At 46.1% G+C, this 16,936-nt stretch overlaps 1 long non-coding RNA gene across 1 annotated transcript; it reads right to left on the bottom strand.

Annotated features, from left to right (window-relative positions):
• Positions 1-2,935: 2,935 nt before the first annotated feature.
• On the bottom strand, positions 2,936-4,667 carry LOC133625552 (uncharacterized). The gene is made up of 3 exons (XR_009818830.1): positions 4,251-4,667; positions 3,954-4,166; positions 2,936-3,009 (listed from the first exon to the last, which is right to left on the bottom strand). It is a non-coding gene; the product is annotated as an uncharacterized LOC133625552 (long non-coding RNA).
• Positions 4,668-16,936: the final 12,269 nt, after the last annotated feature.

Raw genomic sequence — 16,936 nt, forward strand, 5'->3', positions numbered from 1 at the left:
GGCAAATGTTGTTGAAGAGGCTGAGGGAGGAAGAAGATAGACTGGAAAAGCTTTTTATCTTGGCCCAGGAGATGGCCACCAAGGGCTGGGAAAGCCCCCAGGCCTCCTGTGCCCAGGAGGGGGGGATAGCCCATAGACATTTCAGAAGTAAGCCCTGGGCATCTAGAGGGATTCCTTGGAGAGGCTGAGGGATTAAGACCAGAGACTGGAAAAGTCTATTATCTTTTCAAAGGGCATGGCCAGCAAGAAATGGGAAAGCCCCCAGGTCTCCTGTGCCCAGGATGGGGGGATAGCCCACAGATATCTCAAAGGCAAGCCCTGTGCATCTGCAGTGATTGCTTGGAGGAGGTGAGGAATGAAGAATAGAGAATGGAAAAGCCTTTTATCTTGTCCCAGGGCATGGAAACCAAATGCAGGGAAAGCCCCCAGGCCTCCTGTGCCCAGGAGGGGGGGATGGCCCACAGGCATCTTAGAGGAAAGCCCTTGGCATCTGGAGGAATTATGTGGAAAGGCACAGGAATGAAGAGAAGAGACTGGAAAAGCCTTTTATCTTGTCCCAGTGCAAGGCCACCAAGGTCTGGGAAAGCCCCCAGGCCTCCTGTGCCCAGGAGGGGGGGATAGCCCATAGAAGAAGCCGTTGGCATCTGAAGGGAATCCTCAGAGGGTCTGAGGGAGGAAGACAGGAAACTGGAAAAGACTTTTCTCTTGTCCCAGGTCATAGTCAAAAAGGGCTGGGAAAGCCCCCAGGCCTCCTGTGCCCAGGAGGGGGGGATAGCCCACAGACATTTCAGAAGAAAGCTCTGGGCATATGTAGGAATTATTTGGTGGGGCTGAGGAATGAAAACCAGAGATTGGAAAAGCCTTTTATATTGGCTCAGGAGATGTCCACCAAGGGCCGGGAAAGCCCTCAGGCCTCCTGTGCCCAGGAGGGGGGGATAGCCCACAGGGATCTCAGAAGAAAGCCCTGGGCATCTGGAGAGTTTCCTTAGAGTGGCTTAGGGAGGAACTCCAGAGACTGGAAAAGTCTTTCATCTTGGCCTGGGTCATGGCAACCAAGCGCAGGGAAAGCCTCGAGGCAGCAGCCAGAGGCTTTTTCCATCTCAAGTGGACTGGTAAGTATGTCTGGGTTCTTTCCTGCTTTCCTCCACACACTGAGCATGGCCACAGGGCTGCTCCTTGGAGCCATTCAACAGGAGGTGCCTGCTCCTCCTGTTTCACTCCTTTTGAGTTGAGGGAGGACAGGGCTTGGGCATGTGCAGGGAGGTGTGAGCAGCCCATGGGAGCAGCAGGCAGGTCTTGCTCACATGCTCAGGGAGTAGCCGATCGCCAGCACTGGGGTCAGGAAGGAATTTTCCCCCGGGGCAGATTGGCCCTGGGCTCCGGGGGTTTTTTGCCTTCCTCTGCAGCATTGAGCATGGCCACTTGTCAGGGATCTTCTGGCCCATTGTGGCCAGGTCCCTGCCTGCTGCTTATGCACCATGGGGACGACCTCTTGTGCCCTGCAGCTGTCAGGAGAAAGGCTTTTTTCCCCCCCTATGCTGCACTAACAAATGTCTGGGGGTTTTTTTTTGCCTTCCTCTCTACTTCTATAAATATAGAGAAGAAATAGAGACAATAGACCAAGAAGACATGTGTAACAGATATATTCCATAGAATGTATAATAAAATCCTAAACCAGAGAAACCTTGTCCTTTGGAATCTTTGTGTTTGTCCTTGAAAGCGTGTTTGGAGCTGCAAACCCTGTGGCATTTCAGTCGCGCCGTTCCCTGGCTGATGGTGAGCGCAGGGAACAGCCCAGCGCGTCGTCTTCAAAACCCAGCATCAGACTTTCCTGCTCTTCTTCTTGGACTCGATTCCCTGAGGATAGGTTTTCTGATGAGCAACTGCAGCTTCTCAATGGGTTAGAAAGGCAGCAGGAAAGCCTTCCTTTGGTACTGTTTTGCGTCATATCCCTGTGTGGGATTGATCTTGTGTAGGAGTTTGTTCATGGCTGTTAGACAGAAAAAAAGGAAAGTGCTGATAATTGCTGCTGCTGACACAAAGCCTTGAGAGTACAGGGGAGGATCTGAATATCTCACCATGAAGGTTCACATGACCTAGAGGCTGGGGCTAGCAACAAGGGCTGAAATTGGGTATCATGGAGTCAAAGATGATGCAAAGGCTTCAGAACAAAACCTTCTGCTGCGTCCTGAGAATTTGTTAATTGTATGAGGAAGGTGTCTCAGAACACACTCAGGGTAGGACCAGGCAAGAGTAAGGCCTCTTCCTGTCTGCATACACTACCTGTGAGAAAATGGATAGGCAAGGAAGTGGTTCCATAAAGATGGGAAGGGTATATGAAGGTACCAATTCTGTAAGGCAAAGCTAGATGATCATGGTGTGTTTAGTCCACAAAATGATGGTGGAAGGGGGAAAATCCATCTTTCCTTGCCCAAGTCAGAGAAGGATTAAGCACCAGAAAAGAAAACATGCATAGTTCAGCTTAAAGGAATTGCTGATGCAAGAACAAATTGATCCAAATGATCAAAAATGAAATGACAGGTCATAAGTGACACCACAGTTGGGTTCTGGGAACGTTTCCTAATCTAAGATGCTGCTCCTAAGATCGAGCTTTTGAAGTTTCTAAAACATTTACTGGCATTATCCTCTTAGAGAGGAAGAATGGTTGGAGTTGACAGAGGTGATCTTACTTGGATCTGCCTATACAAAGTAGACAGACTCGGTTGTCTCAGCAGTCACAGTGCTTTTATTCTCCTGAGTTTTCAAGTAAAAGATGAGCAGGAGCAATCTAAAGATGTTTTATTTTTTCCAGGAATGCTGTTCAAAATTTGTGGCATTGAAGAGGAAAAGAAAGAAAGGAGAAATCCTAGAAAAGAGTTCATTCAGATTGGGTGTTCAAGTTTATCTACATGTTTCTGTTCTCACCTTATGTCATGTACTTTTCCACTTCCCCAGGCTGACAAATCAATTAGAAGTGTCAAAGATATTGTGAAGCTCATCTTCCCTTGCCTGGTTAAAAGAAAAAAAAAAAGTCTCTGGAAAGAATGTGTTTACTGATGAGTAAAAAACACCTGACTTTCTTGTTGCAGCCTCTCAGATACTTAACAGCAAAATATAGGTGGTGTGCTGTTGTCTACCAGGCTTGATGGGTAAGTAGTGCTCTGTTTTTCTTTGCATTGTCCTAGAAGTTTGACAAAGGAGCTTTGAAAGCTACATTAGCTGAGGGGGTGTATCTGTGAGCTGGATACCTTCTGGGGAAAAAGGTGGCAAGCTGTGGGAAATCCTTTCTCGGGGGAGACACTAAAAAATGAAAGGTGCCCATGAAGGGGGCCGGCAGTGAACTGGCACCCGAGGGATCCGTGGTAATCCAAGAACTGATCGTGCCTGTGAAGATGTTTTGTTCATTGCAGTGAGAGCCTCTTGGGTTCTGATACAATAAAATCCTTTTGAAATGCCAGAAATTTGTGTAGGCCTGGTATTTTGTGGTCTGCTCAGAGAAGAGAGCACAGACAGCATGGGAAAGTGTTGCTCTAACAGGGTAATTACAGGACGTTGTCTCCTGCCTGTCACAGCTCTCTTTCTGAAGGTACAGAAGTTACTTAGAAGCTCCCTGCGTGTTGCTGTGCCCTTCAGGATGGATTTGCTTCCAGGTTAGAATGGAAATAACATACAACCTGCAGCGTTCATTAGATGGTGGAATGGAAACGGAGGAAAGTCCCATCCGCTTATGAGAATGAAGTAGGTGCTCCTCAGAAGAATGACATTTCACCACAAGTCTTTTCTGCCTCCCAAAAGTCCATTCTAGTTTAGTTAACGTTACCTTCCCAGGAACCCCTCAGCAGGCTATATCTATCTCTTTCTGGGAAGCGGGGCTTTAAGCCACATAGCCATTGCTCTGCATGCCAAATGTCATGAATAATGAGTGCCACATCCCCCCTCAGCTTTTCACTTACCTTTTGTTGCTGAGCAGACATCATATGGTACGGGATAGTCCTTTGGTGGGAGTCAGTTGGGGTCAGCTGTCCAGGCTGTGTCCCCAGCGAAGATCTTGCTCACCCCCAGCCCACTGCTGGGGAGTGGGTGAATGTTGCAGAGCCAGCCTTGTTGCTGTGGGAACAGCAGGCAGAAGTGGCCAAAGCCCTGGTGTGCCATCAACAGCTTTCTACCTGATAACACAAAGGAGAGCAGGGTGAGAACTGCTGGAGGAAAAATGAACTTCATCCCATCCAGACCTAAGACAACAAACACACTTATTGTGAAACTCCTCTTTTCTGTAGAGTTGTCCTGTAAATCATATTGAGACACCCAAGGTTGCTTGTCTTCTTGTAACTTTGTATGCAAGTTTTCCAGGGTTCTCATACCAAAACTATCCAATAAGGGGAAAAAGTGTGAGATAATAAGGGGAGATTGTCCAGGAGCCTTATAAACCCTCTCAGTGACTTGCAGTTGGGGTGTAGAGAAGCACATCGGTCACTTATCGCTGCTTATCCTTATGTGCTTGACCAGTAGAACATCTGTGTTTAGGTAACACAGGCCTCTGATAGGCATCCCATCATCGTGCTGGAGATTCCTGCCCTGCTGTGGGAGAGATTGAAGCACAGGGGTCAATGATGGAGGTGCAAATCCCTGATAACAGACATGCACAGCAGGGTCTGTGACCCTCTGGAATGGACCCCAAATCCTGCCTGTGCACTGCACTGACTCTTCACGTTTGGTCTGTTTCTGTGGCTGTTCCCGCACTGTGACTGTGCTGCCTCACACAGACATTGTTAGGAACTGCTGCAGAAGGGCACCTACCAGCCCTCTGCCTGGGGGAAACAGGCTGGCAGCCAGATGAGCCCAGCGGTACACCTCTCTGCTCTGCTCACCGTGTCATCAGGATAGAGAACGGGTGTGTTTTATTCTTCTTTGCTTAGATGATACCAGACTCCGGAGATTTAAGGCTCCTGTCCACCCCTCCTCATTTACAAGCATGATTTGGACTTTGAGTGATGAATGGTGAGAGAATGGCAAGCAAAGGGTTTCAAGTACCAAAAGTGCCAGTGCTGCTTATCTGTTGTGCAGACACCCTGGAGTGGGAGGCTGCAAGGTCAGCATGAGAAGCAGCCTTACAGGGAGGGAGCCTTACGGCAGCCTTACAGTTAGGTTTTGGCTATAAATCACAGCACAGAGCAGATGAACAACTTCAAAATAACTTCAGCAAGGCCACAGTGTCCAAAGTCAAACCTTTGCTTCATTAACTGAGAAATTAATGTTTCAGTTCACACCGCTTTGACACCCCCAAGTACGATCCTGAGCTAGAAGCAGTACACGCTACACACGTATGATGATGTTCCCCAGCTCTGTATTGCCTGTGTGTGAGACAGGCAGGAACAGGCGGGCAGTTTCTTTTCTGAAAGGTGTAGAAGGTGTGTGCTTTTGTCTCTGAGTGTGTGTGCGTCAGGAGGAGCGATCCAGGCCGTGGCTGTTCTCAGTGATGTCCAGCGACAGGACAAGGGGCAAGGGGTACAAGCTGGAACAGAAGAGGTTCCAGAGAAATAGGAGGAAAAGCTTCTTCACTGTTCAGGTGAGGGAGCACTGGCACAGGCTGCCCAGGCGGGCTGTGGAGTCTCCTTCCTTGGAGCTCTGCCAAGGTCCCTTCCAGCCGCTCCCGCTCTGTGATCCCCCACGGCCCCAGCTCTGGAGTAAAGGAATGCAGCTGCCCGGCCCCAACTGCAGTGTCAGAGAGTCTCTGCCGCCTCGGGTCTCGGTGCCAGCGGTGAGGCAGTCCTGCGCAGAGCCCCGCGGGGCAGCGGCTGACGCCAAAGGCCGCATTTCTCGTCACGGTCAGAATGTCGGAGGTTCCCGGGGACCGACCGCGGTTCCCAACGGAGCCGGCGGCCGCTCGTCCTTTGAAAGGCAGGCGCGTGTGTGGAGACAGCGCCGCCCTCTTGGGCAGAGTTTGCTCAGGCTCGAGGCTTCTGGAGTGAGCCCCGCAGCGACCCCGCAGTCTCAGCCCCGGCTGATGGGTCACCCCGGGACACGGGAGGAGCCGAGCGCCTGGGGAGCGCCCGGCGGCCGGGCCCGAGCGACGGCTCGGACATCCGCTACTACGGGCTGCCGGGCTGGGTCGGGCCTGCACACCTGTGAGAGTCGGCAGCGACTGGTCAGGTCTGGAGCCATCATGGCGGCCGAGGCGACTCCAAGCCCGTCTCAGCCGCCGCCGCTCGGTCACCGGCAGCGCCGCGATGTTTCGGCCTCCTGCCGGTGTCCGGGCGAGGCCAAGGGGAAGGGAACTCGCCGTGTGACCGGCGGGCCCGCGGGACGGGACGGGAGGCGAGAGAGGGTGTCATAAATTGAGACCACAATGGATCATAAGCCAATTATAATTTTATTAATTGTAGCAAGTAGAATAAGAGCAAAGACAGCGCTGGACGACAGGGGAGTCTGCGCTCCGCCAACTGCCGTACTGATTAGTTTAAACAGTCCTTTTTTATACATTTTGCATCCGTGGCCGTAAAGTAGGAGAACTGCTCTGCGCATGCTTCAGTTACTGTGAGGGGTCTTTTTTCTGTCTTTCGGTGCTTGCTGAGTAAGAAGTTTTCCTTCTTTGTTTTATAATTGATCCCTCACTTAGATAGAGTTGTTTTTCTTCTCTTCGCCAGTCCCTTAGAACATCTTGTAGTCATCCTTGAGCAGTATCTCTCCTGTTTACACAAATGGTGTCTGGTATGTGAAGGCAATTGCAGTTATCTTATCTCACATGAGTGATGTCCTGCAGCTGTTCGCATAAGTACTTTCCTTTCTTTTGTCGCTTAACCTTTACATTGAGCTTAACATAAATTTTAATAAACAATACCCTAATTCATAGTTTCTTACAATCCCCCCTTTTTTTCTTTTATCCTATTATTGTTTATTAGACGCTATTTTCATTTTCGACACTGCAGGCAAACTTTTTCCACAATCCCAACATGTATCATAACACTCACAAGATAATACCTTACAATTACAATACCTTACAATTATAATCATAGTTTTCACGCGGCATATTGCTTTCACAACAGTCTTCGTTATCTTCATCTTCATTAGTAGGTATACTTTTATAATCTGTCTCAGCTCTCCGTAGTTAGAATAAGTAGTTTAGCTATGTCAAACCGCTCCTTAATAAAATGTAAAATATAGCGTAATATGCATGGTTCAAATATAAGTCCCAGAATCAACATAATAAGCGGTCCTGCTAAGGCAAACAATAAAGTGATTAGCCAGGGTGAAACGTTAAACCAATTTTTATACCATGATCTGCCCACCTCACGATCCTTTTTACGTTGATTTAACCTTTTCCGAAGTTTAGACATGGTGTTATTCCGATGTCTGAACTAACCCATTTAGTTCCTGGTGTCGGGATAGCCCATTTGTCATATCTGTGTTGTGGTTTCTTACATCCAGGAGGTCCCCAAGTGATGTCTATATATCTATCTCCTGTTGTTTTCCCATCTGAAGCTATTGTCTCACAACCCCAATAACCACAATAATAATGTCCCGGGTAATTACAATAACTTTTTTCCAGGGTTTGAGGCTGGACATATGTACCATGCCTTGCATTGCGCTTGGGTGTAACCCAAATTTAAACAGTTTGTTGGATGACATCCCATTGCTTCAAAAGGTATTAGCGAAAATAAAGATACAGTAAAATTCCAATTTCCTTCCGAACTGCTTCGATTTTGTATAAGCTTACTTTCCTGTAAGTTATATAATTTCCAGAGCATTGGCTCATGGGGGTTCCCATTTGCTTGAGTTAGTATCAATAGCAAAACCACCAGTATACCAGGAAAAACGGTATTTGTCAATTTTACCAATTTAAGTATAATTTTACCAGTCCTAGGGAAGTTCGACCATGGTTGCTTTTGCGTCCCATTGTTTTGGTTCTTTTCTCCACAGTTTGTTCCTCCTCTGCCTCGCCCGTCAACTCGGTTGCTTCGAGCCACGGGGTGTACCATCTTCTCGGCAGCAAGGGAATTCTTCAGGAGACAGCTGTTTCAGGGCCTTTTACCTATTTACATAGGCTTTAATGGGACAAAGCAAGACACAGTTAGCACTTTTCTTTATAGTCAGGATTTCAACTACAAAGGGGATTGGTTCGTTGGAGTGGTTTCCCAACACTGTGTGCAAACTCCTATTGGAGGGTATCCACATTCACCATTTATCCTGGCATACCTTGCACCTAAAACAAGCAAATGGATACCAATTGCAATTTAAATCATTACACCTAATTCTTATATCTAGAGTATATATATATATATATATATATTATTTACATCAGTATATTTTCTATATTCAATATGGTGTGGTTGTATGAGTTTAGCATACTTCAGCACACTTTGTACGCTTCCATATAATAGATAAACAAAGAAATAATTATTGTAAATATAAATGACAATACACTTTATACCAAAAGGTAACGCAGCAAAATAATCAAATAAAGTCTCTATCATTACGTTATCTTTTTAGGGTTATCTTGGTGTCACTTGGAGTACTGATTACTTTCCAGTGGGGTCTCGTTACTGGGCCTTTAATGCGACTGGCATGAGTCCATCCACGCTCAGCAGTCCAGACAGCCGTTTCTGTTGTAAGCAAAACAAGATAAGATCCCTCCCAGCTGGGTCTTAGAGTTTCTTCCTTCCACACTTTAATCAATATCCAATCTCCAGGCTTGACATTATGAATTTTTTTAAGTCCAACAGGGGTCGTTGCACAATCAGTCCCTGCTCCCAAAGCTTGTTACGGTGTTCTGCTAATTGCGAAACATAGTCATTAATCACACAATCTCGAATTAAAACATTAATGTGTTAAATGATCCACCATTACTAATAAATATTTGTAAAGTCCAACCCTAGGTAGTTCAGTAAAATCCACTTGTATGTGTGAGAAGGGTCTGTATGCTGGGGAACGTCCCCCAAGGGGTTTTTGTCTCATGTTATTTCGATTAACCTTTTGACAGGTCTCGCAGGCTGCTGTGTGCATAGTCAAAATCGTATTATAATTGCCTGCCACTCGTTTTGCTTCTGTATCGGCGGCATTATTTCCCCTGACTTGATAACTTGTACCTCACTGGTGTCCCTTTATATGTACAACTGCTATTTTATTCGGCATTTTTGATGCCCCCAGAACTCGCTGAATCAATTCCAGGTGTATCAATTCTTTTCCCTGCGAGTTAACAAATCCTCTTTCATCCCATATTTTTCCAAAAGTGTGTACTACTCCGAACGCATAGCGTCTGTATATATAGTTCCGTCTTTTTCCTCCTTTTCACATTTCCCAGCGCTCTGTGTTCCCCGCTGCAGTGCGGCTGGGACGGCATTGCTGGGGGGTGGGGGGGAGAGTGGGCAGCAGCAACAATGATTTGTAAGCAGCTCGGCCAACCCCTGCTCACAGCGTCTAACAGCTTTGATAGGTATGCCACTGGTTTCTTTTGTCCGGCCCATTCCTGAGTTAATACTCCGAATGCTGTTCCTTCATGTGTGTTAACAAATAAATGGAATGGCCGCTTTAAATCTGGTAGGTTTAAAACCGGTGTTTGGCTTAGTTCCCTTTTGTGCAAGAAAGTTTAGGAATCGAATGCTTTCTTTTCTTACATCTTCCTTATTATTCCCTGCTATAAGCAGATCATCTACATATTGTAACAGTACATTTCCCGTTTGTACCTGGTATTCTTTTAAGAGCTCTTCCAGGGCCTGTCCAAACAAATTAGGGGACTCAGTGAACCCGTAAGGGAGCACGGTACATCTTAATTGCTGTTTACGGCCTGTTTCTATGTCTTCCCATTCAAAGGCAAAATAATCACAGCATTCTTCTGCCAGTGGACAGGCCCAAAAGGCATCCTTTAAATCAATCACACTATACCAGGAGTTATGAGGTTCTAACTTGCTTAGCAATGTGTATGGATTTGCTACTACAGGGAACCGGATGATAGCTCTTTTGTTTATTTCCCTTAAATCATGTACGAGCCGATATTTCCCATTAGGTTTCTTTACAGGAAGAATGGGGGTGTTAAAGGGTGACATACAAGGCTCTAAGATTCCTTGTGCTAATAATTGATCAATTTCTGGTTTTAATCCTCTCCGTCCTTCTAGGGATATGGGATATTGCTTTACCCTCACAGGTATGTGGGGTTCAGAAATTTGGAATTTAATCGGTGGGATTTCCAGTCTACTAATTGTGTCCGGAGAGTACCAGACATCAGGGCTGATTTGTTTTTTATCCTCCACGGTCAAAGGATAAGCAGACACTAGCTCTTGATTCTTTACTTTAATTTCTGATTGCAATTCAACAATTAAATCTCATCCTAGCAGATTAAATTCTGCTTCAGGGACGAGCAAGAGTTCACCCATTCCGAATTTATTTTCAGTTTCAAATAATACATTTTTGATTTTGTTTACTTTAAATGGTTCTCCTTTTGCCCCAATCACTTGTACTTTTTCGGGGGAAATTTTACATCCCTCAGGTATTTGTTTAATAGTCGATTTTTCAGCCCCAGTGTCTACTAAAAAGGTGAACTCTAGTTTGTGGGGACCTATTTTTAATTTTATCAAGGGCTCATGATGACTCCGGTCCCCCAAAATATAGAGCCCCTGACTCTCCTATTCCGCTTTCAAAATTTCCTCATCCCTGATCCTTTCTCTACAATTCTTCTTTATATGTCCCTTTTTTCCACAGTAAAAACAACACCTCTGTTCCTTCTTTACTACTACATTCCCTTGTTTCGTTCCAGCAGCAGTTTGTCTTTTACGATCCTCTCTGACCGCTGCTACCATCATTTTCACTTGCCGCTTGCTGCTCTCCTCCTCTCGCCTTACATAGACTTTCCGGGCTTCCCTCAATAATTCATCCAACCCTCTCACTTGCCAGTCTTCTAACTTTTCAATCTTCTTTCTGATATCCCCCCATGATTTTGCTACAAACTGAGTTTTGAGGAGTGCTTGCCCTTCGTCAGGATTTACCCCGAGATACAGCTGAAGGGCTTTCCTCAGTCGTTCTAACCACTCAGTAGGGCTCTCATTTTTCTTTTGCATTTCATTAAATGCTTTATTGATATTCTGGCCACGGGGTACTGCTTTTCTAATTCCCTGAATTACTATAGTTTTCAGGTCCTGCATATGAGTTCTATGCACCGGATCATGATTATCCCAATTAGGTCTTTGGAGTGGCCATTTTAATATTTGCTTTAGGTCCCTGGGCATGTTGAGCATCCCACAATCTCATTCCTGCTCGTCTAATCATGTCTCTTTCCTCGGTAGTAAATAATTGACCAAGGATAGATTGCATTTCATCCCAAGTATAAAGGTTTGGTCCCAAAAGGAGGAGGGGGAGACTTTCGTTCCAACTCCGGTGGGGGAGTGGGTGCTCTGGGGACCTCTGGAGAGGCTGTGGGAGCAGGAGGGGAAATGTAAGGGGGGGTTAGAAGGGTTTCGTCTAACTCTTCCTTCTTTTTCTTTTGTTTAGCTTTATTTCACCCAGCGGGTAAAGTCTAGTTCCCGGTCTTTTTAGCCACACTTCCGCATACTGACTTTCTTCCGGGTTAAGGGGTTTTTTATTATTAACCCAGAAATTTAATTGTTGTCTTATCCAATCTTCTTCTGGCCCGCAGACTAGCCAAAAGACATTTTCAGAAATCTTCTTCCCTCCCCATATCTTAGTACAATATTCTATTATTTTCTGCTTATCTTTCCCTAGGGTTTCAGGGAAATATCTCCAATTGTCTAAGATATATGCCAGAGGGGTATTCTTAGGTACAGCAGGTACCCTTCCCATGGGTGTCGAAGGCTTGCTGCCCTTCGCCCCCATCTTCTGGATTATCCACAAACACACACTCACTTGCTCCCCTTGTTCCTGGCCCAGTCCCTCGCGGGAGATGGGAAACGCAGTACTTAAGGGTCCACACTCGCTTGGTTCAGTATATCGAACCTCTCATTTGTTATAATCCAGGATACCCAATCCCGCCCGAACGGATAACCCGCGAACCAATTTTCGCAATATACTCACGCGTCCCTGCGTCTTCGTCCGGACTCCCGTGCACAGAATTTTTATGGGATTTTACCGATTTCCCCTTTGCTCATTATTCTAGAATTTAGGTTCGTCGGTAAGGTTGAGGTAGGCTGTCAGTCACGGGGCCGCGGATTGCCGCGGGGCGCCTCCCCGGAGGACTGAAGCTCACCGTTCCTTATCCGAGTCACGGCACCAAGATTGTCATAAATTGAGACCACAATGGATCATAAGCCAATTATAATTTTATTAATTGTAGCAAGTAGAATAAGAGCAAAGACAGCGCTGGACGACAGGGGAGTCTGCGCTCCGCCAACTGCCGTACTGATTAGTTTAAACAGTCCTTTTTTATACATTTTGCATCCGTGGCCGTAAAGTAGGAGAACTGCTCTGCGCATGCTTCAGTTACTGTGAGGGGTCTTTTTTCTGTCTTTCGGTGCTTGCTGAGTAAGAAGTTTTCCTTCTTTGTTTTATAATTGATCCCTCACTTAGATAGAGTTGTTTTTCTTCTCTTCGCCAGTCCCTTAGAACATCTTGTAGTCATCCTTGAGCAGTATCTCTCCTGTTTACACAAATGGTGTCTGGTATGTGAAGGCAATTGCAGTTATCTTATCTCACATGAGTGATGTCCTGCAGCTGTTCGCATAAGTACTTTCCTTTCTTTTGTCGCTTAACCTTTACATTGAGCTTAACATAAATTTTAATAAACAATACCCTAATTCATAGTTTCTTACAGAGGGGGAGAGAGGCCGCTTCCGCGCCCCTGGCGCTTGGCGGGAAGCTTGAAACAGGCCGCGCGAGGTCGGAAGGCGGGCGCGCGCCTCGCCTCAGGCGGCGGTTTCTTCCCCCTTGGCCCAGCCCGGGGCTGTGGGGCGGGGAGGAGTGGGGCCGGCGTGGAGAGGCGCTGGGACAGCCCCCTGTCCGGCACGGGCGGCGACTGGATAGGTTGGCGCATCCAGATTGTGATGAAGAGTGATAAATTGTTGGAACGCTTCTGGGATCGGGTGACTTTGTCAGTGTCCTTGGATGGAAATTTTTGAGGCTGTCTGCATGATGGTTTTGCCTAGTTTTATAATGGTTTTTGAGAGGCTGCAGTTCACTTGCTAGAATGTTGTTGTACGGCTCACTGGAAGACTGCGGTCCCATTCCCAGAGATGTTGAGCACCCTGAGAGTTGGGCAGAGAGGAACCTCGTGAGGTTCCACAAGGGCAAGTGCAGAGACCTGCATCTGAGCAGGATCAACTCCATGCACCAGTACAAGCTGGGGCTTGACCTGCTGGAGAGCAGCTCTGCAGAGAGAGACCTGGGAGTCCTGGTTGATAATCAACTGAGCATGAGCCAGCAATGTGCCCTCGTGGAATGCCAAGAAGGCCAATGGCATCCTGGCATGCATCAAGAAGTGTGTGGCCAGCAGGTCAAGGGAGGTTCACCTCTTTCCTGTTGAGGTGAGGGAGCCCTGGCACAGGCTGCCCAGGGAGGGTGTGGAGGCTCCTTCTCTGCAGGCTTCCAAACCCACCTGGGCATGTTCCTATGTGACCTGATCTAGGTGAGCCTGCTTTAGCAGGAAAGAATGATCTCTGGAAGTCCCTTCCAACCCCACCATTCTATGATCTGTTGTATTGTTCTGATGTAATTTTTTTTACCAATAAAAATCACAGTTCGGTGTAAAATGAAAAAAACATTTTTTCATTTTGAATTCTGGACCTTATTTGCCTTGAAACTGGACCTTCAGATCTGGTGTTAGAAGGTGTTACAGAATTGTAAGTCCTCTTTTTGCCTCTTGTTGCTGTTTCCTGTTTGGTTGTGTGAGGAAATGACTGTGTGAGATCTAGAACCAAAATGTGTTTGTATGTTTTGAATACTTACCAGCTGAATAGTCGATACTTTGCAGTTAAAGTGTGGAGGGTGATCTATTCAGGATGGCCATGTCACAGAGTAGCAGTTGAATGATTTGTGCTGAGAATTGGCTTCCTGATTTGTAGGCTTAATTTTGCATGGGTTGTGTTTTCTTCTGTAGTTTGTTTGCTTTTCTATTTCATTAAGGTGTAGGCAAAGATTTTTGAACTGAACTGATTGAAGGGTAAGTTTTTTATTCCTGTCATGCCATGTTCCTCTGAAAGCTCTTTTGAGTTTCAGTGGTATTGGAGCCATTGTCAAGACTTGGAAGGTGAAGCTGTGTCTTTCTGTATGATGAGAGAAGTGAAATGGATGTTTTTAGTTGCCAGGTGGGTTTCTTTAAGCAGGTGGTCAATTTCTCAGGATGACACTGTGATGAGGATAAGTGATTTGTTAGTTTCAGCAGTTATGGTAAAGCAGAGATTGATGTCAGATGTGTAATCCAAACTGGAGTCACTGTCCCTGCTTATGTGTTCTTTCTTCCTTTTTCTAATGCCGCTCCAGTGAGATTACACCTGAGGGCAGAAGGATCACAGAGCTTGACCAGATTTGGCTGAATGGAAACACCATAACAATGGTAAGTCATCATTGTTAAGGGGCTGCATGCATTTCTTGTCTGTACTGTAAACTGATGAGGAATTGAGTTCAGCTACTTGAAGCTGAGCTTTCCAGGTAGTTCCATTGCATAAGGTCCTCTCAGTTGGCTCCCAGGACATATGTGTGTGTGAATGATACTGGAAAAGGGATCCTGTTGCCTTACTTGTTTCTGGTAGTGAAGCAGTCATTAAATACTGCAACTCCCTCAATGCCCCCAAGGCAGCCCTGCTGTAGTGTTTTTGTGGTCTCCGTAGATGACTCCAAAGCCCAGGCTTCCTGCATAAGGACATTTCTAATCTCGTGGGAAGAGAAGAGGAAGATAGAGTCAGACTCAAGTCGACTTTGTGTGAATGAAGAGTAGTCTGTGTTTTGCTGCCTTCCTGAGCTTGTGCCTCCTCCTTGTGTCTGAGCAGGTGCCATCTAGACTGAATTTCTAAGCCCTTTTCTGCCTTGGTTATTGTTCTTCATCCTTCAAGGAGAGTGCATGTTCTTTTTGTGTGGGGCAAAAGGACTACCCTCCACTTGGGCTGGTGGAAGCAGAAGCTGGTGATTCGTAGAAGTGTGTCTTTTCATCAAGACACAGATCCATTTCTGTATTAGATCTCGTGTCCCCACATCAGGAAGACTATACTTTAGACCTTTTCTTTCTTTGGTCCCCAAAGCAGCAAAGCTGTCTTTAGAAGTGCTCAGCTGATGTTTAAGAATGGCTCAGCAAGAGGAAGGGTCATCCTCTTCTCTCCTCCCTCATTCTTGTTTTTCCTTTTGTATGTCTTTTTCACTTGTTCAGTTCATGACTTTCTTCCCAGGAAAGTGCTATAGTGACTGAATCCCTGCTGTCTGTAGAAGGGTTCAGGCTCTGTTAGTTTTTGGGCTCTGCTTAGCAATAGAAGTATCTAGCAACTCCTTTGTGTTTTGTTAAACTTTCTTTGTGTTTTGGATGGTTTTTTTTTGGCACGTGCTTCTCTGGCGGTAACTCGCTTCCTCTATTGGGAGAGGAGGATGATATTGAATGTAAAACCCACTTTTGTGGCCTGGTCTCCATCTAAAATGTTGTAAAGCAAGACCTGTCACATATGGGTTTGTAAAACTCAGACCTGTGGCACTAACACAGAATTGTCTTATTCTTTTGTAGCTGGTTCCTGGAGGAGAAGGACCCGAAGTATAAGTTGGTACAGTTGTCATCTATGAAGACATGTCACGTATCATCTAAACAGAGCTTTTGGGGTAGGGATGTGGGTGGGTTTTGGTGTGCAGGTGCGGGTTGTTGGTTTTGTTTACCCACTCTTCCCGTTGACTTTTGATAAAAGACAAGGGTTTTCCCTTTGGGAGAGGTGCATTGTCAATGATGCTGACTTTGTAAGCTGAAATCATGAGTTTGTTGTAGAGATGCACCAATCTGTTGTGAATAAAGACATTCTTTCTGTTAGTGACTGTCTTCTGTTCTGCAAGTGCACGATTTGGGTGGTTCTGTAACGGATTGATGAAATGGACAAATAATCGTTACATTCCAGTTGCTGTTCATCTTCAGGTTTTTTTACCCCTGCTGCATTTATTCGTGAGCCATGTGTACATAAAACCCCAGGTGTGAGCTGAGAGACTGCTGTTCTCTGGGGTGCAGACAGGTACTAAGCTGGGTCATTCCTTCCAGTGCTGCTTGAGGCTGTGTCACCAGAAAGCATGTTGCAGAATTCTGGAAGCTCTTTGAAGTGGACACATGTGTTTGATGCTCAGCAGCCTTTGGTTCTGCCGGCCTTGAGGTTCACCTTTCTGGACTTGATTGGTAGATGCACTTTCTTAAGCTAAAGGCACTGCCAACGGTGGCGCTGTGTGCACTTGAAGTCGGAGCTGCCTGTGTAGCTCAGAATAGTCAATCCACAGTCAGTGTTCATTTCTCTGTTTTTGCTCTGTGATATAAAAACTTGACAAGTGGTGGGGGCAACTACCTCTTTAGGAGAACTGCTATCAAGTCTAGAATTCCTGGTTTTGTTTTGCCACAATGGACAAGGAAGAATTGATTGTGAATTCTGTCCCCTGCAGCTGGTGCTTCCATAATACACTGGTGTTTGCTCAAAATACAGTGAGACCTTCTTGCTTTAGACTGTGAAAGGGCAGCCTCATGCCCTTTCTCCAGAAATCATTTGTTAAAAAAAATACACCACTTTTTTTTTCAACTCCAATTGGAGTGGAATGTTACCTGTCAGCTTTGGCCCCAAACACTGATTCCTAGAACTAAGTTGAGTCTTTCCATCAAAACACTGAAAAGATTTCTAGCCTGTGTAGTGCTGTTGTGTCAGTGGGGTTCTTTTAGTGAGATGCTATACAAGTGCCCTCTAATTTCTGCTTTGCTCAGGATTTGGAAAGCAGTCTGAAATGGAGGAGAGGTTTCCTTCTTGGGAGAAAAAGAACTGTGTGACTTACTCTAGGC

Source organism: Colius striatus, chromosome 5, assembly GCF_028858725.1.
Source record: "Colius striatus isolate bColStr4 chromosome 5, bColStr4.1.hap1, whole genome shotgun sequence".
NCBI lineage: Eukaryota > Metazoa > Chordata > Aves > Coliiformes > Coliidae > Colius > Colius striatus.